Here is a 9,174-nt window from a genome sequence, read left to right as displayed (position 1 = left end):
TCCCCTTTCAGCTCTTCTGTTTGTTTTCTCTATTTGATGGCAACCCCCCACCCCTTTTTCACATGCTCATTAAGGTCCCCTGAGATGTACAAAATATATAAAATGGAATACAAATTGTTTAACAGAAGTTGTGGAATACACAGCACAGCTCTTTTAATTAAAGTGAGGTTGGGGCTTGACATGGTAGCATGCGAGTGAAGGCAGAGAAGCCAAAGTGCTTCAAAGTTGGCAGTCCGAATTTCTTGTGTGTCTCGTTAGTGAAAACTAGGAATTCAAATCAGATTTCTATAGGAGTAAATATCTTGCAAAATTATGTTTACCGACTCGCTCTTTGCCAAAGAGAACTTTTAGCTGGAACTGGGGGTAGAGGAAGGGGAGGGTGGGAGATAGGAATGTTTAAACTTCTGTTTATTTGTAACAAAATCAAGTGCGCTTTCATGGGGAAGAGAGGAAAAGACAGGATTACATCTGAAAGCCAAATAATGCTGCAAAAGAAAACCATGGCAAGGAAAAAGTCATGAGTCCACATAGGCAATCACTGACACACACACAGAACGCCATGGCCTAATGGTTAAGAAAGTTCTAAACTTTGCTTTTCCGAACAATACACTTTAACACACTGCTGCCATTTCATCAAATCTATGGAGGTAGTTATATGTAAAAATAAAAATTACCATAAAGTAATATGCTGTATCATAATAATACATAAGTGTGCAAAATGCCGACAGATGTGTTGACCCTTTAAAGTTGAACGCTACACAGAGATTCAACCAGATTCAGTTTTGTAAACCTTTCAGTTGATAAACTCTAAGACTAGATAAGCAGTCGTGTAACACAAAGCTATGATTTCACTGGAGGAAAGGGATATGGGCGAAGCTTGGAGAGGGCACGAGGGTCTGGGTGGTGAGAGCCTCCCCGTCTTGAATCACATCTGTGAGGCGCTTCCCACCACCGCCTGCCCCCATTCAAGAATCCTGATCAGATTCAGACGGGAACATTTCTGCATGGGACGTCTGCTTACACAGTATCATCTTCAAAGTCCATCATTTCTACACTAATGGCTGCTGGTCTAAGGGAATTTTTTAAAAACTAAAAAATCATGTACCCCATAGTATCAGGCAAATAGTGTACACATTTTATTTGAATAACATTATCTGTAAACCTGTTTCATGTGAAATATCAATAAATTCATATTTTAAAGCTCTCTTAAAGGTAATGCTTTCCTTTCTTGTTCACACAGCATTTGATAATTTCAATGGCTACTTTCAGAGGATCAGCTAGAGGCTGATGTATTGTTTCAATGGTTATATTATTTATGAACTGATACTATGATAAAAATTTGAGAGCAGGTTTTTGGAAAAAATGAATTTAGACAGAAAAATTTAGTAACCATATGGTATATAACTCCCCAAGGAAAGAGACTATGTAGTCTATTGGATACATTATCATTCCTTCTGGACATATTTAAGCAATGAGACAAAGAATGCCTTTCTGAGCAATCAAGTCATGCCTTGGAGGACAGGCATGGCANAAAACTAGGAATTCAAATCAGATTTCTATAGGAGTAAATATCTTGCAAAATTATGTTTACCAACTCGCTCTTTGCCAAAGAGAACTTTTAGCTGGAACTGGGGGTAGAGGAAGGGGAGGGTGGGAGATAGGAATTTTTAAACTTCTGTTTATTTGTAACAAAATCAAGTGCGCTTTCATGGGGAAGAGAGGAAAAGACAGGATTACATCTGAAAGCCAAATAATGCTGCAAAAGAAAACCATGGCAAGGAAAAAGTCATGAGTCCACGTAGGCAATCACTGACACACACACAGAACGCCATGGCCTAATGGTTAAGAAAGTTCTAAACTTTGCCTTTCCGAACAATACACTTTAACACACTGCTGCCATTTCATCAAATCTATGGAGGTAGTTATATGTAAAAATAAAAATTACCATAAAGTAATATGCTGTATCATAATAATACATAAGTGTGCAAAATGCCGACAGATGTGTTGACCCTTTAAAGTTGAACGCTACACAGAGATTCAACCAGATTCAGTTTTGTAAACCTTTCAGTTGATAAACTCTAAGACTAGATAAGCAGTCGTGTAACACAAAGCTATGATTTCACTGGAGGAAAGGGATATGGGCGAAGCTTGGAGAGGGCACGAGGGTCTGGGTGGTGAGAGCCTCCCCGTCTTGAATCACATCTGTGAGGCGCTTCCCACCACCGCCTGCCCCCATTCAAGAATCCTGATCAGATTCAGACGGGAACATTTCTGCATGGGACGTCTGCTTACACAGTATCATCTTCAAAGTCCATCATTTCTACACTAATGGCTGCTGGTCTAAGGGAATTTTTTAAAAACTAAAAAATCATGTACCCCATAGTATCAGGCAAATAGTGTACACATTTTATTTGAATAACATTATCTGTAAACCTGTTTCATGTGAAATATCAATAAATTCATATTTTAAAGCTCTCTTAAAGGTAATGCTTTCCTTTCTTGTTCACACAGCATTTGATAATTTCAATGGCTACTTTCAGAGGATCAGCTAGAGGCTGATGTATTGTTTCAATGGTTATATTATTTATGAACTGATACTATGATAAAAATTTGAGAGCAGTTTTTTGGAAAAAATGAATTTAGACAGAAAAATTTAGTAACCATATGGTATATAACTCCCCAAGGAAAGAGACTATGTAGTCTATTGGATACATTATCATTCCTTCTGGACATATTTTTTTGGAAAAAATGAATTTAGACAGAAAAATTTAGTAACCATATGGTATACAACTCCCCAAGGAAAGAGACTATGTAGTCTATTGGATACATTATCATTCCTTCTGGACATATTTAAGCAATGAGACAAAGAATGCCTTTCTGAGCAATCAAGTCATGCCTTGGAGGACAGGCATGGCATTGAAAGCTGAGTGGTTTTAGCATTTCAATGATGTGGGTGTTTACTAAGAAATGTGCTTAAGTTTCACTATAATAACCGCAAAAAAGAAATTTATATCAAACTTGGGGAGTCCAGTTTGACCCAATGCAACTTGCAGATACCTGAAAAAGCATGAGGGATTATTAAAATGTTTCAAGAATTCACCCAATTAGGTATATGACTGCATTCTTGAAACAGATTGCTAGTGATTAAACCTAATAAAGAAAGAGAAATGTCTCACAAATTTAATGCCAATTACTGAAATCTAAGTTGAAAATATTTTAGATTTATTTTTGGATATGTACATTTTGTATGGTGTATGGCTCTAAACAATGCCACTAAACTAAACAAAACTTTGTGTCAGACCATTTACTTGTGTCATATATAATCCTTTTGCAAATAATCTTCCATTACCTACAGATTTATTCCACTGTTCTCAGGAAATGAAACATGGGAAATTTGAAGTGTTTCTCTCCTATAAGATTGAAGCTTAATTATTTGCAATCCTTTTGCTGCTGAGTTTTCTTTGTATTCAACATGATATTATAAACCAAAACAAAATACTAACAAACCATTTTGAAATAAGTGGGGCAAATAATTATACATCCACCTAAAAACACCTCCTGAAATTCGTTACAAAGTATCTGTAAACATTACTCTGGCATAGTTCATATATGCATAATTGTATTCTGATAAATTTTAGGGGAGTACAAATTATGATTATACCACACTAGCAGAATTAGCACATTCTGTTATTCATTACATGGGCACATGTATATTTCTAATCAAAAATTACTTTAAAATTTTTCTCTATAGACATCTTTCCAGGAATAAAAGGCCTGAACTTCAACTCTCCCTAAATTTGCTCTTTCCTATAACCACTAAAAATTATCTCCCATAGCCTAATTTAGGCATTCTATTTAAAACTACATAAAATAGATTTATGTCCTTCCATTAGAAAGAATAACATCCTCAGGCCATACTCTCTTTTGTATCACAAAGAACGTTTTGCTTTTAAACAAACTAATTATTGTATCTATTATAGTAAGATAGGATCATCATACGTATCACAAGGAGGAAATTATCTTCCTTCAATATTTGATTAACACCCTTTTAAAGTCCACATTACCCCTTCCATCACTTAGTGCTATGCCCCAGCCATATTGGGAATTCCCTTCCTTTGTCCATTTCAGATTCAAAGGCCTATATTCCTGTTTGTGATTATGGAAGGTTAAAAATTAGACAAGCATCTGTTAAACTTGAAAACAAAATCCTGAAAGCAAACACTCTCAGTATTTCCATCATGACCCCTTCTGACACACTTCCATGGGCTCCTGCAAAATAGTGTCATGAAAACTCACAGTGAAAAATGACTGATGCATAAAATTCACACACAAAGGGCTGGGGTCCCTTCTAGTCAGTTTGGCATCAATTTCTCTCAAGGTGGACCCTTGCATTTGACATTTTGTGGTGGCTTAGTTTTTTTTTTTTTTTTGGAAGTGTCAAGGATCAGTTCTGTGGCACCATTTAACCACAGACTGGGAGCAACACGCATCTGTGGCATTTTAATGGAATTGGCAACTGCATGACATTGGAAATGCATATTACACTTACAGTGTCTAGACTTTCCTATGTGTGCTCAGATACAATTAGTGAAGCGAAAGTATACATATCACCCCTACTGCTATTCAGTTGCTACAGAGCCATAAATGTGAAAAGCAATACTCTGAAATAAAGAATTTTGTGTGTGTGTGGTTTGTTTTTTTGTTTTGTTTTGTTTTGGGCTCTCCCGAGTACTAAAAGAGTAAAAAGGTTTTGTTTTGTTTTGAACATAAATAATTATATATGGAGCCCCAGAGGAAGAGCAAATGATGTAGTTAATGGATTTCCTCTGTTGGTTCATAATGTCATATCGATATACATCTCAACTGATTACCCTCACGTGCTCCTCCAGCACAGGCTTCTGAAGCTTTCACAAGACATGTTATAATCAGCAGCACTCCACATGAATAAAGGGTTTTTAAACAGCTAAATGCACTTTTAAATGTCTTCCCCTTCTTTTCACATTCAAGGAAACTACCTCAACATGTGATGTGACAGATAGCTACCACTTTAGTTTTTAAAATGAATACTCATAAATACAGCTATGTAATGATTTCATTTCAGGCTTGAAATTCATTGGCATATTGTTCTTGAATAAACCCAATGAGTTTATCCTAATGCTTTTCCTTCTTGATCAGCAGATTTTGACTTCGGTGGACTTTGATCATGTCACTGGCTAATTTGTGGCACTGATGGGAATCAAATTATTTTTACACACTCTGTATCTCTGTTTCAAATTTTAACACATTAAAATACAATATATTTTCAGACAAAGGACCTTAGATTTTTTTCCATTCATTTCTGAAGTTTGCTTTCATTTCTGACTCCCTTTGGTAGAAATATTTTCTTTATTAAAGGATTCTTATAGAATAGAGGTGGTTTAAAAGTTTTATTATTTTTATTTCTTTTAATATAAGTTAGAAATATTTGAGTCTATTTTATTGCTTTAACAGGCTTAGAACATTTAACATTTCAAATGTTAAACGTGAAATAGCAGATTAAGATGCTGGGCCTGAATGAAGGGAACTGAATAGGTTTCATGTGCGTGGTCCTCAAAATGGCTATAAGACACTTAACAGTGTTTGCAAAAATTGAAGCCATAGTCATTCTCAAAACATACACCCCATGGGGTAGATTCAGTGTTTAAAAAACCTATGAGTGGGCCGAGCCTGTGGTGCACTCGGGAGAGTGCGGTGCTGGGAGCGCAGCAGCACTCCCGCTGCGGGTTTGGATCCTATATGGGGATGGCTGGTGCGCTCACAAAAAAACCCCAAAAACCTATGAGTGGTCTCCATAACTGATTTAAGCCTGCCAAACCTGTCACCAGGTCAACCGCTATAGTGGGGACATCCTCTCCTCACGTTCATTCCCACCCTCAGCTGACAGCGATTTTGTCTGGATCCTGTACCTCAGCAGTCCTTTCTAACAGGTTATTTAAGCCTAACCCCATTGTAGCTTTGAATTTGCTATTTACCAAGAAGTCAAGAGTTAATTGTTTAAAAGGCAGTTGGTTAATCCACTACCAAAAAGACAAGTGGATCTTTCTTGAATGCGGAGGGGGGCACCTCCAGAAGGTGAACACATTTACGGAGATTAAGTCATGTTCTTTCATTATGATGATGGTAAATCTGGGCATACCTAAAGAATACTCCAAAATGTCATCTCTGAAATGACAGAAAGTGCTAGATTTATCTACTTACCTCCCTGACACTTTCCCCACGAAAATTCATCAGGGGCTTGCCAGAGCCACAACTGAGGCATGGGGTCAGGTGGAGGAAGGAAGGGCAATACAGATGTAGAACTCCAAAGATTTCATGACACATTCCTTCAGTTTCATTCTTAATCATGATAGTAACTTTTTACAGTATTCAACTTCCTCACCTCTAAGATGGGGAGAGGTATAATGTGATTTACCTACTCACAGGGTGGCTGAAGAAGAAATAAGCATCAATGAAGAATGTGTACACTAAGAAGCTACACAAATATAAATTATTTCTGTTTACATCTAGCATATAATGAATTGAGTAGTGACTGTGGGTTACCCTGGGAATCTATACATTACTAATGACATCTTTTCTATGAGAAAAATGTATTTTAAAGTCCGAAGGTTCCACTTTTAAGCCAGCTTTTAAGGAATGGGCTTAACATTTATTGAGTACCTCTTGTATGCCAGGCACTGTAAACATGTATATTGCAATAGGCCATCTAAGTTGGGAGCTGTCTGCTGTAATAACATGCCTTTGACCACCTTCAACCATACCTGACATATTAATAGTGACAAATACGTATAGTAGCCCAGTTTCTCCAAAGAATATATTTCATCACTGTTGTAATAATGAATACAGTCTGTGACAGTCATATTGAGGGCTCACTGCGGTTACTTTCAACAATGCTTGATGTGTTGGAAGCCAGGCAATAGGAAGAAAAGGATAGATAAAATAAATGGGAAAATAAATTAAGATTTGGTTTGGGATAAAAAATTATTCATCAAAAATGATTTCCTAGAAAAGTCACTTAATAGGCCAATAGTTTGCAGACTGAGTGCCATGGCTCCCTGAGGTTGCTTAGGGCTCCTCAAGGGATGGGATGAGGAGACCTGAGACTCCCGGTCTCCCACCCACTTTAAACTGAGTGCCACCTCTGAGGTCTGATCAGGTATTAGACTTTCACACATGTGTTAATTTGGAAAAAAGGTTACATGACCATAATAATAAAAATTAATAATAATAATAATAAAAAATAATGATAATAATAATGAACAACTAGCCCTTTAAGAAATGAAAACAGCCTAATATGGAACAAACAGATTAATGATTCCCAATTCTGGTTTTGGGATGCATTGTCCCAAAATTATCCAGAGATATGGTGAAATGACCACAACAGAATTAATTTTAATTCTTAATAATTAAAATAAATATACCAAGTACATAATCCTATCTGGGTACTCGGTTGAGGAGACCTGAGACTCCCGGTCTCCCACCCACTTTAAACAGAGTGCCACCTCTGAGGTCTGATCAGGCATTAGACTTTGACACATGTGTTAATTTGGAAAAAATGTTACATGACCATACTACTACTACTAATAATTAATAATAATAATAATAATAAATAATGATAATAATAATGAACAACTAGCCCTTTAAGAAATGAAAACAGCCTAATATGGAACAAACAGTTTAATGATTCCCAATTCTGGTTTTGGGATGCGCTGTCCCAAAATTATCCAGAGATATGGTGAAATGACCACAACAGAATTAATTTTAATTCTTAATAATTAAAATAAATATACCAAGTACATAATCCTATCTGGGTACTTGTTAAAATGATAAGTGTCGTAAAATTTTGGGAATCACAGCTGATGAGAAATGTTGATCTCTCAGTAGTATTTCTGCATCTCAGAGTCACCAATCTGGAGTAGAATTTAGAAGGAGAATTAGGTCCCATTGCTCTTTGAGGAGAAGGAAGAGTTAGGGAGAAAAAAAGAAGTTGCATAGGGTCTGGCTTGCTTTCTTAGGCCCTGAACAACTTCAGTGTTTTGGACATGACCATACTCTCCATTGTCAACCCTTAGCTGAATTACCAACACCAATTAAAAAGAAGGGGCTATAATCAGAGTGCCTGAGTGAGTTGTATTGATTCTGCAGGAGGAGAAAGAAAAGTGCAGGCACTTGCTTTGAGCTAACAAACCCTTAGCTGAATTACCAACACCAATTAAAAAGAAGGGGCTATAATCAGAGTGCCTGGGTGAGTTGTATTGATTCTGCAGGAGGAGAAAGAAAAGTGCAGGCACTTGCTTTGAGCTAACAGAGCACAGGCCCCTCACCTTTGTGTGAGGGGAACAAGTTTCCATTGCTCCGTAGCCATGCAGGTGGAGAGAGGAAGGCATCTGAGCAAGGGGGGCAGGCTGCACAGAAAGTAGGGATTAAAATGGCAACAAGCTTCTAGATCTGCTGGAAATATAAATTCCATATTCTGCACCCCAAATTTATAGATAATAAAATATATTCTGCGGAGATACTGGTCCAACTATTCTCATGAATATTTCTGGTTACCTCCAAACAAACAATAAACTTTCAAAATTATGCAGTGGTAGGTTTTTGTGTTAGAATCCATTAAACTGCCCCCAATGTCTCCTTAGCAACTATCTCCAGAGTGTTGCTTCTTGTTTGTGCAAGTCCAGGGGCCAAGAGGGCAATGTGAAGGGTTTAGAACTGTTGTATGAAAAGCATTAGGCAGGTAGAGTGTACATAACAAGAAATAACAGAACATAAAGATACAGGCAAATAAACCACGCCTTCAGTAAGTGATGGCTTTGAACTTTTACCATGATTACAGACCTTCAAATATGCTTATCTGGTCTAGAAATTCAAGAGGCAAAAAAGAGAAGAACAGGAAAATAGGAAGAAAAGGATAGATAAAATAAATGGGAAAATAAATTAAGATTTGGTTTGGGATAAAAAATTATTCATCAAAAATGATTTCCTAGAAAAGTCACTTAATAGGCCAATAGTTTGCAGACTGAGTGCCATGGCTCCCTGAGGTTGCTTAGGGCTCCTCAAGGGATGGGATGAGGAGACCTGAGACTCCCGGTCTCCCACCCACTTTAAACTGAGTGCCACCTCTGAGGTCTGATCAGG

This window comes from Galeopterus variegatus, unplaced genomic scaffold (genome assembly GCF_000696425.1).
Source record: "Galeopterus variegatus unplaced genomic scaffold, G_variegatus-3.0.2 Scaffold1086, whole genome shotgun sequence".
NCBI classification, from domain to species: domain Eukaryota; kingdom Metazoa; phylum Chordata; class Mammalia; order Dermoptera; family Cynocephalidae; genus Galeopterus; species Galeopterus variegatus.
This window is presented reverse-complemented; position numbering follows the sequence as displayed.